The sequence below is a fragment of the Tasmannia lanceolata genome, unplaced genomic scaffold (assembly GCF_043159265.1).
Source record: "Tasmannia lanceolata isolate RefF3 unplaced genomic scaffold, GAP_Taslan_0.1 ptg000015l, whole genome shotgun sequence".
Classification (NCBI taxonomy): Eukaryota; Viridiplantae; Streptophyta; class Magnoliopsida; order Canellales; family Winteraceae; genus Tasmannia; species Tasmannia lanceolata.
In genome coordinates this window covers 44,965,268-44,978,602 of record NW_027518692.1, presented here as the reverse complement: position 1 = coordinate 44,978,602, position 13,335 = coordinate 44,965,268, and the positions used below count along the sequence as shown (strand labels likewise).

Here is a 13,335-nt window from a genome sequence, read left to right as displayed (position 1 = left end):
GAGTATTTAAACTCTTAATAGGCTTATAACATAGTGTTGGAGTGTTTTAGTTACAGGGGCACTCTTGATAAGCCTACCTATGTGAGTGTGGGAGTGGTGCCGCTTCCTGTGTGACCTAGCTAGTCTCTAGAGCGCTCATGAAACCAAGATATAGACACAAGGCCAGTACATGTGTCGGTTTTAGAAATTGCCCAAAGAGGTGAAATCTTATGTGTGAGACGTATTCGGTTAACCAAATAGAATAGCTAGTTCAAAGATACGTCTACTATGCAATTCTGGTTAACTTTGATGTGTCCTCACTAAGTGAAGGTTCAAATCGAGAGATACCTTCATTTATGCATAAGATTTTCAAGCCTGATGAGAAAATTTTCTTTGATTTTGAAAATGGTGGGGGATTGTTAGTGATTTTGAATTTTTAAAATCATGTGTTTTGCATGTTTTAGTGTTTTGGAAAATATTTTATCAAAAGCGTTTGGGAAAAAGAAAATATTTTCTTGGAAAGATTTGCTTTTACAAAAGGATGTAGAAGTGTAGTTGAAAAGATAGTCCCGTACCGGATGAGAGAAAAGAAAGAGAAGGACTTATAAAGCATTACACTTTTCTATTACTTGTTTGATTGCACATTGGGTTGAACCCGCGGGACGGTGCAATTCACCGTTCGCAGACGCGCACGCGCGCGGTGTGGGCAATGGGCTATAGGGCGCATAGTGGCGCTTTTTTAGGTGCACTTCGCACGTACGCAATGTCGCGAGGAGCGATTGGAGCCTTTAATTTTTTCAGATTTGATCTGCACCATTGGATCAAGATGAAGGTGGACCGGTCGGATGGATGGGTCAAATGATTCGTAGGCCCATCAAGCCGAATGGGTTGGGCGGTTGGGTTGGGCTTCGGTTCGGGCTTAATAGTCGGCCCAACGGGCCCATAACTCCAACGGTCAAAGAGTGTGATCAAATGGGTTGTGTCCCTTCCCCCAACGGTCATGTGCCAAGGGGGTGCGATCCACACCATAGATGGTTGATCTAACGATGACTGGGTTGGAGAGAGGTTTTACTCAAACCAACAGTCACATCTAGGATCGATCAGGACCGTTCAATATCAATGGGTGCGATCTAACGGTCAGATTTCAAACATTCTGGAAAGGTGCCCTGTAGAGGTGTTTTTAACATTGAAAAGACACCAGGTGGTCTACAAAATGTGCAGAATTCAGTCATTTTAATATAGAAATCGAATTGGCAATTCTGACAGACTTTACACTCTCTTCTACACTCCTACAAAAATCCCCAAGTATTTCTACATACTGTTTTTTTTTGTTTACTGTTCTAGATACTGTTTTTCTGCAGAAACAGAATCTAGAGATTTCTCTAAGGCTTGAAATTTCGGAAGGGCATTTGACATAGCATTTAGGATGTGCCATTTGCAAATGTAGTCATCCTGTTCCCACTTCATCCTTGCACGAGCCTCCGCCAAAGTTTCATTTTCATTTGCTGTCAGCTTTAGAGTAGTGAGAACCCGGACCACTTCGAGTGATGTCAAAATGAAGTGCAACTTCTTCTGCCAGCGCTTGAAATTTCCTTTGTCGAAACGTTCGAGTTTGACAAAGTCTTGGGTCATTTGATGAACCGAATAAAGTGCCATTGAAACAACAGTAGATAATATTATCTTAAGATTGTTGGAAAATATGTTGAGGGTACTGTTGATAATAGAAAATAGAAACTTGTTGCTTCAAGCTGTGATATCACTTTCCTTAAGACAAGATTCGCCCCCACTAATAGTGTGCAAAGGGGATCCGCGAATTGCCTCCAAGATACAATGAAGCCTAGTAGGGAAGCCCTACTAATGTTTAATGACGCGTAGCACTAGCGGAATCAAACCCGAAATGCCTTTCCGAAATTTCAAGCCTTAGAGAAATCTCTAGATTCTGTTTCTACAGAAAAACAGTATCTAGAACAGCAAACAAAAGAAAAACAGTATGTAGAAATACTTGGGGATTTTTGTAGGAGTGTAGAAGAGAGTGTAAAGTCTGTCAGAATTGCCAATTCGATTTCTATATTGAAATGACTGAATTCTGCACATTTTGTAGACCACCTGGTGTCTTTTCAGTGTGAAAAACACCTCTACAGGGCACCTTTCCAGAATGTTTGAAATCTGACCGTTAGATCGCACCCATTGATATTGAACGGTCCTGATCGATCCTAGATGTGACTGTTGGTTTGAGTAAAATCTTGGGCCGACCATTAGGCCCGAACCGAAGCCCAACCCAACCACCCAACCCATTCGGCTTGATGGGCCTACGAATCATTTGACCCATCCATCCGACCGGTCCACCTTCATCTTGATCCAACGGTGCAGATCAAATCTGGAAAAATTAAAGGCTCTAATCGTTCCTCGCGACGTTGCGTACGTGCGAAGTGCACCTAAAAAAGCGCCACTATGTGCCCTATAGCCCACGCCGCGCGCGCGCGTGCGCGAACGGTGCGTTGCACCGTCCCGCGGGTCCAACCATGGGTTCAACCCAATGTGCAATCAAACAAGTAATAGAAAAGTGTAGTGCTTTAGAAGCCCTTCTCTTTCTTTTCTCTCATCCGGTACGGGACTATCTTTTCAACTACACTTCTACATCTTTTGTAAAAGCAAATCTTTCCAAGAAAATATTTTCTTTTTCCCAAACGCTTTTGATAAAACATTTTCCAAAACACTAAAACATGCAAAACACATGATTTTAAAAATCTAAAATCACTAACAATTCTTGGGGGCGGAGTGGAAAAAGGGAGGAGATTCACGAATGAGGAAAATGATCCAGGTGAAAATCTCGTGTATAGGGTGACTGTAAAACCCACAGAAACACGTATGGGTTCGGGGAAGGGATCTGCCGAATATGGGGTATCCATCATTAAGTCGAATACTATGAAATGGGCAGAGTCTCAGGAACTGTAGCCAAAGCATCTAATTGAATAGCTATGTCCAAAATGCCTCTGGGAACTCAATCGGGTAGGGATGTGAAACCAAAGCAATACATGATTAGTTTTGTTCCGGAAAAACAGAACAGAACCCGCTTTGTCGGGTGTTTTAATTTTTTATTTCTATTCTAATGATTTTCTATTCCTTAATTTATTTTTAGAGTTAGGGGAAAAGGGTGGATTCACTAGAAAACCTCTTAAATGAAGACTGAAATTGAAGACTCACGCACCTCCAACTACTGTTGTCGTCGTAGAATTGAGACCAAGATATTTGATATGGGTTATGGAGGCCATCACATCAATAAAAAGCCACCACACAACCTTTTTAAAGTTGACCAGCTTTTTTATTCCTACATCACACAATAAAAGAAGCAAAAGCTTTGCTACCGTCAAGAAGCAAGAGCTGCAGTAACCGGCCTCTTTTGCTTTAGACTCTTGACTCTGCCTTTCATGGGTTGGCAATGAGTGGTTTATATATGCCCTGAAATTCAAAATTCTAAATACGCCCCAGCTCTCTATCGGTGATAATTTTATATGGGATAAAAAAAAGTCAAACAGCCATAGCTAAAAATGTATGTATTTGGAAAGGGGCCATGTTTGGATTCGAGGTTATTTTTGGGAAAAGCAGGAAAAGAATGCTTTTCCATAGTTTGATTAGACATGAAAAAAAGTGACTTGAACCACCTCAGTTCAAAGGAAAAAAAGAAGCTTATGGCCTCTTTAGATGCTTCTAAAAACTATTTATTAGCATATAATCATATATGCAGCTGATTTTGAATAAGTTAAAAACTGTTGAGGACCCGTCGGCAATCTTTAGGGAAGTAAAGTCTATGCAGGGAGGCAGGATTTTGGATGCCATGTAAACCCCGGTAAAGCCATGTGCTTTATTATGTTTGGATGCAAGTTAACCGGAGAGAGAGAGAGAGAGAGAGAGAGAGAGAGAGAGAGAGAGAGAGAGAGAGAGAGAGAGAGAGAGAGAGAGAGAGAGAGATCTTTTTTTTTGGATATTTCATACGTAAATGCTTGTGATGCCACGTCACAAGACATGCAATTATTACACATGTTTCTTCTCTAATAATCTCTAAGGATTTGGGTGTTACTTTGACAGACAAACACCACAAAGTAATCCAAAATGTGCATTTCTTGCTTAAGGATTGCTTGAGGATCCCTTGCATGTGGAATCCAAAGATAGCAAGCTATCCTTTAAGGGGAAGGTGCCCTAGTCCTTATAAGTGTGAAAGTTAATGTAAGAATGTACAGACTTTTGTTTTTTAGAAGAAAAACTCCTCACGGTCTTTCTTGATGACCAGAGAGCATTGGTTGCATTGCTATATAATATTGTATACAAGATTACAATCTAGAGGGTTAGGAAATATCCTAACATGATTAAGAATGTACAAGGAAATACAATAAAGAGCTTAACTATGATAGGAAAACATTCCTATCATAAAGAGAAAGAAATTGGGAAGTAATTGCTGTAAAGAGGTATTGAGGCATGAGTTGAGATGTCATGCCATAGATAGAGAGCCATCTATGGGCATGATATGAGAAGCCATAGATGGAATCACATGATTGGACATGTTGCCTAAATTGAGTGATCTTGCCCAATGTCAATGTTAACATTGCTAAAGATAGGAGTCATGTGGGAAGCATCGGTGGTTCAAGTTGCCTGGTGTGATTCTCAACAATAAGCCCATCCACATCCATTCACTATTCCGATGTGGGATCTTCGCTTTCACGTGGAACCACCAACACAAACAATTGTTCTAATAATTTCAGGAGTAATATAATTAATGACTTCCAAGAGAACTTAGTGTCCCATCTGTAAATATGATCAAATAAATTTAATGATACCATTTACAAGTAAGGCCCAAATTGGAGCCCTTAATCATCTGATGGGTGGCCGGAAAATGGATGGAAAGAAGAATGTGGAACAAACGAGCAATGTCCTACATTTTGGTGGTTATTTTCTTCCGTTTGTTTTGCTTGTTTGCTTGCTTTTGTGCCTCTTGGTTTGTATTAGGAGACCTTCTCTGTCTCTTCTTGCTTTTATATGATTACCCATTAATTGCTCCAAAAAAAAAAATGGACAAGACCCAAATTCAATGGGAAAATTTAGAACTTTCTATCATGTAGGTTCGTTTCAGATTATGACAACAAATGGTGAGCCCCCAAACCGATTATTGGACTCAAACTTAGGGCCTTAGAATTGTCGGATCATTTTGATCTTTTTTATTCTATGGGTTACAATAACATGTCAAAAAAGTAAGAAAGAGTGACTTGTGAAATTCAAAAGGCATGGCTTGAATGGGACTAATGTTCATGAATGAATATGAAATTTCGATTTTCAGCACCAAAATCATGTATACTTTGCCATATCCGCTGCCTTTTGATGCATATTGGCAATCACAGAGATCTTACATAGATCATTTCCCATTTTTAATTTTATTACTGATTAAACCTATCTTTGGTAAATTGCAAATTGGTATTTGCACCCCTTTTTTCAACCTGCACCCCTCTATTAAACTTCTCTCATTGGTTGTTAGAGCTTGCAACAAACTGTCAACAGCAATGAAGATTACTTTAAAAAAGAGGTGTGCAAATATAAGCTTCCATTCTATCAACTATTCTCTTTGATGCATCTCACTGGGCTAGCGCATGTCAAAGTTACGGTTAGGAGAGAACACACACACACACACACACACACACACACACACACACACATATATATATATATATATATATATATATATATATGAGGAAACTATTTGTGAGCTTAAGCTCACCAAACTTATGGTGAGCTAGCTTGCCCAATCACATGGGTCCCACATTTTGGGGAGTGATCCAAACCATTCATTTGCAAGGCCTTATCATAGATAGGGTGTGTACCAAAAATCAGCTCCATATGATCATCCTAACCCCTCCATTTGTGGAGGACAAAAATGGACAGACACACCCCCCATCTATGTAAGGGACTTTCAAATGAATGGTTTGGATCATCCTAACAAAGTGGGCCCCCATGTGATTAGGCAAGCTAGCTCACCATAAGTCAGTTTCCTATATATATATATATATATATATATATATATATAGAGAGAGAGAGAGAGAGAGAGAGAGAGAGAGAGATCAAACAAACCATGGCTATGGGATCCCAAAGTACTCATAGAAATAGATGAAAGATTTTATTAAGAAAGAGGAAGTTATACAAAAACATTATCAATTTGACGGTAGAGAGAGATACACATATATGTGTGTGTCTATATATATATATATATATATGAGAGAGAGAGAGAGAGAGAGAGAGATTCTGATGAAGGCCAAATAAAAATGGAGAAAATGGATGAGAGCTTAGGGAGGACCAAGGTTAATTTCCTCCTTTAGGTGGTGGATCATGCCTGTGGTTTGCTCCAATTGGCGAATAGTCGTGCGTCGTATACTCCATCATGAGCTTTCTGATGTTTGCCTCGATAAGCTTCATCATTATATACATGTGTAGGTTAGTGTATAATAACACAAAAATACCAAGTGTAGCATATCCATTGCATCAATGATGCAAAACTACTATAATATCAAGCCCGAAAAAGCTTTACATAACTTGTGTCGACTTTCACATTAAACAAATTTTACGTCCATTTTTACGTTGGAAGGAACGGAGCCCAAATGAAAAGTTTCCAATTACAAATAGTTTATAGCCTATGTTGCCTAGGCACGGATATGGGAATCCAACAACATGGGTATGGAGCTCAGATTCAACTAACCCCAATTCATGTTAAAAGGGGCACGCATAATCCTACAGGAGGGGAAAAAATCATCTCCCTAAATATAATATTTTATTTCCATAAAAAAACTTCATATTAGGATCAATAAAACTTGAAATATGTGACAATTGTAAACCTATTGCAATATTTAGAAAACGAGATTTGCTAGGAACTATCACAGAAGGCATTTCGCTGCTCTGTTGCATGAGAGAGCAGCTACACAGGCTCACTTTTCAACAGATTTTGTCTGTATTCATGAGGTGGTTGCTCTCTCATGCAACTAACCATCCAGCGAAATTACTTCTGCTATGGTCCCTAGCAAAATAGATTAAAGAGATCTATAAATGTCACAGCGCATCCTAAATTATTGGATTCCGGTACTTCACAAATTCAGAAGAATCCATGTAACATAGCTCATGTTAACGTTACCTTTTCAACTTGGTTTGCAGGATTAGCATTATCTTCAACACTTTGGAACTCACCTGCCAAGGAGAAGGGCTATAAAATTTAAATTGATTGAGCAAGTTGATTAAGAAAATTGGGATTATAAACATGAAAGATGGCTTACCTGAGGAAGAGTGAAAGAGGAAGAGGAAGAGGAAGAGGAAGAAGAAGACAGTGAATCTAGGCATTGTTAATGTTGTTGTTACGATGTGAGGTGTGAGTTGAAAGTTAGGAGGGGTTTTAAGGTTTTTATTGTGAATTCAGTGGGGGAGAGAAGGTGCATGGAAAGCTTGTTTCATAGTCCACTCCACTCAGAGCTTTTCAGAATGATGAAATCCAATAGCTCACCACAGTAAAGTCAATTGCACTACTAGCTGCAATCACATCAAAGCTTGTTTCTTTGTTTTTTTCCTTTTTGCTCTCATTAACTTTTGTGTATGTAGGTAGAAACCTATTGCAGTTCAATATGGGAGTAAATTGTGGGTAAACTACAACTTAAGAAAGCTCTTTTAGATTGCATTTTACATATGAATTGCATCCAAAATTCAAGTGGGGTTTCTCTGTTGAGTTACTTCAAATGTGTTCCTCCCACAACCGTGTGATGTGTGGGGTTCACAACAGAGTGATAATCAGGACCAACCATTAGGCCCCACCATGAAAGGCCGAGTCGTATGCATGGTTTTAAATTTCGACCAAAATCCGAAATTACCGAAACCGAAACCCATAAAAACCGAAAAGGTCATTTATTTCTACCAAAATTTCGGAATTTTGGTCGAAATTTCGGTTTTCCCGAAATTTGACCAAAAAATCTTTTTTTTAATATTATTTTAATATTTCACTGAAATTACCGAAATTTAATACTGAATAAAATATTACTTTCGGGGTTTTGTACCAGATTTCGACTCCGAAACCGGTACCGAAACCGAAATTTTAAACCTTGGTTGTATGGCAGTCGGATTATCTGGACAATCCTAACCATCCAATTGGCGCTGACTGAGAAGATTAGATGATAGTCTGTCATGTCCCCAGAGGATGCTACCATTTTTCATTTCCTTTTTTCCCCTTTTCCTCTAAATAATTAATTCCATGATATAATCATAGCTGTAATTGAGGGTTTTTCTTAATCCCAGAGTTTCAATTATAGCTGTTGGTACTATGCGTCGCTTAATCATCCACTCTTTGATCTGGGTAATGTTTTCCTTGGAAAACAGTTTTCCTGAAAATGAGTTCGGCCAAAATCATCTTAGATGGATAACTTTTTCTATAATATTTTTTGACACTTGATTCGACATCCCATTAGTCTTAAAAAAGTCCCTAAATTTGTGCAATTAGGGGAGCTTAAAAAAAAAACTATCCTTCATTAAAAATACAATAAGCTAGCCTTACTGAAAAGGCTTTCACTAATCTAATATAAGCAATTACTGACAGACTTATGTTGTCGGCAAATGAACTAGCAAGGCTTTGAGTTCTTAAAACTACTTTAAAGACTTGTAAACATTGCATGTTTCTAGTTAATTGGCCAAGTTAACTTTTGCCAAAAAAGTTATTAAAATGCTAAGTTCACTTACTTATGTGCTTTAAAAAAGGGTGAAACATGCACCCCAATACGCATCAAGCATCGCATGGATGATGTAAGCTGCAAGATGAAACATACTTCCACGATTCCACCCCTTTGCTCATCTTTTCCCTGAAAAAAAATTCATTTTCGCTCCATTTTTTCAACGTAAAATGGAGGGAAAACAAATTTTATGCTCTTTTTTTAGTGTAATTTTTTTTTACACCCATTTAACATCGAAAGAAACGGAGTCTTATGGAAAAGTCAAACAAAAGGGGGTAAGAAATTCTGTTAAAGGGGGTGGAGATATCATTTCCCTCGTTCATGTCTATTGTAAACCAGTTCCACTCTTACCCATCTAACCAATATATTGACTAACTATAAATTACAAATAAAAAAGCGGACACCCACCCTCTACCATTTCTAAAGTTGAAACCAGGCAAAGTGAAAGGTGGAAAGTTTGTTGGCACTCCCTTCTATAGTATTTTTGTTAGGTACCTATCCAATAGGCCAAAAGCTACAGACATGATTGAACGCGTTAGGCTAGGCTGGTTAAACGTGTCTCATACCGGGCTGGGTCCTAGGCAGGCCCCTACTTAGGACCGTAACATTTCATTACGCTTCTACATCCGCCATCCTCGGGTGCCAACTCTGTGGCGGCTCATTCCCTAGCCCTTTTTCTAGGTAGCTCTTTCCACAGGTCTCCCCATCTTTCACTCCAGCTTTTTTACCAGGTAATCCCTTCCATGTAGTCCTCTTCACAGGTTGCCCCTTTCATGACTCCAACAGGTGGCGTGGTGGCTGCTCTGTACCAAATGTCAGGTACCTAACTAATATGTCAAAGCTCTAGAGCTGATGAAACGAGTTAGGCTAGGCCATTTAAACATGTCCCATGCCAAGTTGGGTCCCCACCTAATTTCATACCTAGGCAGGCCCCAACTTAGGATTGTAACACTTTCCAAGCTCTGTATCACAACCACAAGCCTCATCCATGTGCTGACAAGAAAAGGCTATAAGGCACCGAGATTTAGTCAACAAAGTCGCCATATATCTGCTGCTGTAGTGCGTATATGCATCTTCCTCTTCTATATCTACTGCTTTCATTCACGGTCCTGGTTAAAAGTTCCATGGAGAGCCTTTCAAATGAGTAATGAAAATAAGGAGTACCACTACTGTAGTCGTAGAATTAAAATCATTCTAGATATGGATTAATTGTGGCTGTCAATATCACAACAAAAGAGAAAGCCCACCACACACTACCTTCAAAAGTAGCCCCCCCTACCCATTACTAAGTGCGGTCAGAAATCACAACTTTTATGAGAAGAACACAGATTGAATCAACGTCTGGCCTAATTACAAGGTAAATTTTGGACCCAATTAACACGTGGGTACATGCCATTACTTAGCACTTGGCACATTTTATTGCCTACAACATGAGGTTGTCTCAGTTGTCATATCAATATATCTGAAAATGATCAGAGAAAGCTACGAACCTTTTGAATCAAAGTAGCGGCTTTTACAACAGCTTGGCTTCCCCATTGCTTCTTTCTGCCTACTAGCTTCTTCAGTGGGTGGTTTGGCAAGCAAACAGCTGAAAAAATAAGGGCCAAATGAGCAAAAGGTTCACATTCAACCCTCACAGGTTGCACGAATTGGATGGCTAATATTGCCCGATCGATATTTGTACTACTTATTGTACATATCCATGTTTTAGCCCTCCAGATCAATAGTCTTGATCACCATACAGATGTGTATAATTTCTATGGTTCAAGCTACAATTCATATAGGTACGGCAAGGGATGCTAGTATTGTTTCTACAACATAACAGGGTCGATACTCCTCAATACCTACCTATTATCAAACTAAATCCTGTATGTGTAGACTGTAGATACATATGAAACTCTGTTAGATATGGTGTCCTTTAAAATACCTTTTGTTTTATTGCCTTTTTTTATTTGGTCTTATCTTAACTACCTCTCAAATCCCACTTTAGCAAGGACTCTACGTTGATAAGCACAATCACAAAAGAGAGGATTCGTTTGTTATCACCCTTCCACGTCTCTAATGGGAGAGATTTGGAATTAGCCTAATATATAAAAAGGAGGATCACACCTTGGCTTTTGGTTATGTGAAATCTCCATTGGATTTGCCATCTTAGCCAAGGTGCTCTACCTTCTCAAGGCGAGTTTATTTTTATTTATTTATTTATCTTTTATTAAAAAGAAAATTCAACAAACCCAACAGATTCAATGGCAAACAACAATAAAAACTAGTACTGTTGTTGGAGTGTTGCTCCATGAGGAAGATAACCAACAGATCCTCTCTCTCTTTGTTTTTTTTTTATAGAAATGGTGACACATTTTGTGTTGGAAATTGTAAATCAAAATTAGTATGTGCATGGATTTGTAAAAAGTCACTGTAGTCTTCTAGGTAGTTATTGTCTGTGGAAAATGTGGAAAATATAAAGTCTTTTTTGTTTTCTACAGTCTTAAAGTCTAGCTAGATTATCAAAGAGCCAAATGGTGAGTTCCTATGTAGTTTACTTAGGATGCCTAGATGACTCATGAGAACTACAACTATATGTTTAATGTGTTTACTATTTTTATGTGTCTCTTGAGTAAGTATGAAGCTTTTTGTAGAGATGGTAAGCTTAAGAACTTCAAGGGAAAGTTTAGAGAGAAGCTTCAAGGGTGGAGGCTTAAGAGAGAACAAGTGTAGTAATCTCTTATAAGTTGTTTTGATATATATAGAGAGCGTTCTTATTTTGGAGTTACTCTAGTTTTTTGGGGGAACTTTACATGCTCCCTTTGGCCATGTATCTCCAAAGCTCCCTTACCTTTCTTTTAGGATCACAACACAACATATCGATCCATCTAATTGGGGTTAACATTTTATTCATAAAACTTGATTACAGTAAGGAATGGACAAGATGTCCCCTTCCAGTGCATACAATTCTCCTTTCTACCAATGTCAAAACATAAAGTGCATCTATTTGAGAGCCATCCGCTCATCAACTCTCCCACCTTAGCAGACATGGCATCGCACCAGTTGTCATTTGCACTCTTTAAGTAATCAAACCCAGTGGATTTTTTTTTTTCCCCTCCTTCCACTGCTAGGCGATCAGCCTCTTCATTTGCAGATCGATGCATATGACAGAATTTTGTGTTTAAGAGAGGATGACTAAGAGCTGTTAATGTGGAGTAGAGTAAATAACTCTCTCTTCATGTGCTTATCTTTTTGGGTTTTGCTAAGGGCACTCGTTAAGGTGGATTGGGAAAGGAATTTTACACATGTTTTGATAAAAATGACTCAAAACATTTGTAAAATTCTCAAACGATGTGAAAAATGATTGGAAAATTACTTTCCCAATGCACCCATATCTTTTTTGATCTTTTCGTTTCATGTAATTTTCATTTGGGAAGATGGGCAAAAGAGTAAGTTAAATTTATTGAAATTTGGGGTAGTTAATCTGGGAGGGTAAAATATGGGAAGATGGGAGCTTTAAAATTGGTGGAGGGGCCTGCATTTTGGAAAATGGCAAATATTGTTAGTGAGAAAAAAGGGCATAGATGGCGTCGTGCGGTGATGGATATAAACCACATGGATATCTTAACAACTTGGAATGATAACATGTGTAAATACTATATTCTGTGGTTTCAACAAGATTTTTATTTGGGGCCAGAGATTTTTTTGTCTTGTAACAGAAGCCAGAGATTTATGGGCTCAACCTTGGCACCCATATGGCATGCTAAGCAACCTAATCTCAAGAAATAACACTGACTCATCTCTGGCCCAACTTCACACTCTATATCAGCTGCACTGGGAAAATGATTGGAACCCAAGAGTCTCTACTTGAGGAAAAGTGAATCTTGTTGAAGGTTATTTTCCCTGGGCAAGGGAGAAATGAACCCATTATGGAAACCAAACACCGATGGAAGTCTAACAAGCAAAAGTGTCTGGGAAGTCATTAGAAATCATGCCCCTAAATCTCCTTGGTTCAAAACAATCTGGTTCAAAGGCTGCATTCCGAGAGAGGCCGTTAGTGCTTGGAAAACTATACATGATAGGCTTCCAACCAGAGACTAACTTCCATTCATTAATTGGTCTATATACACAAACTGCCTTCTTTGCATCAATGCTCAGGAATTAGCGAATCATTTATTCTTTCAATGAAGTTTTTCCGCCTGGATATGGCACTCAGTTTTATGGAGAGCTGGGAGAAGGAGAAGACCCCTCCGCTCTATTCAGGAAGAAGAGATCTGGATTAGGCAAAATTATAGGGGTTCGGGCCAATTGACAAGTGCAGTTAAGATTGGATTCCGAGCGATCATATATCATATTTGGAGGGAGAGAAATCTAAGGATATTTGAAAACAGGAAGACGCACAAAGCAAAAGTTCTCAGAGATATCCTTGTGGAAATCAAGGCCAAGGTAAATAGCTTACGAGAATGCAAAGATGTGAATTCGGATACAAACACAAATGACAGTTTATGAATACAATCACCTAGTATTAAACTGTTACAGAATTTCAGTTGTTTCCGGATGGGATAAAAATAAGGCTTGAATAAGAGATAGCAAAGATAAGGCTTCACAACAAAAACAATTGGAACAACATATAGAT

General features: G+C 38.7%; 1 long non-coding RNA gene across 1 annotated transcript; it reads right to left on the bottom strand.

Moving 5' to 3' along the window:
* Positions 1 to 6,114: 6,114 nt before the first annotated feature.
* On the bottom strand, positions 6,115 to 7,459 carry LOC143846274 (uncharacterized). Its single transcript, XR_013234732.1, has 3 exons — positions 7,284 to 7,459; positions 7,145 to 7,197; positions 6,115 to 6,429 (listed from the first exon to the last, which is right to left on the bottom strand). It is a non-coding gene; the product is annotated as an uncharacterized LOC143846274 (long non-coding RNA).
* Between the last annotated feature and the right edge of the window lie 5,876 nt (positions 7,460 to 13,335).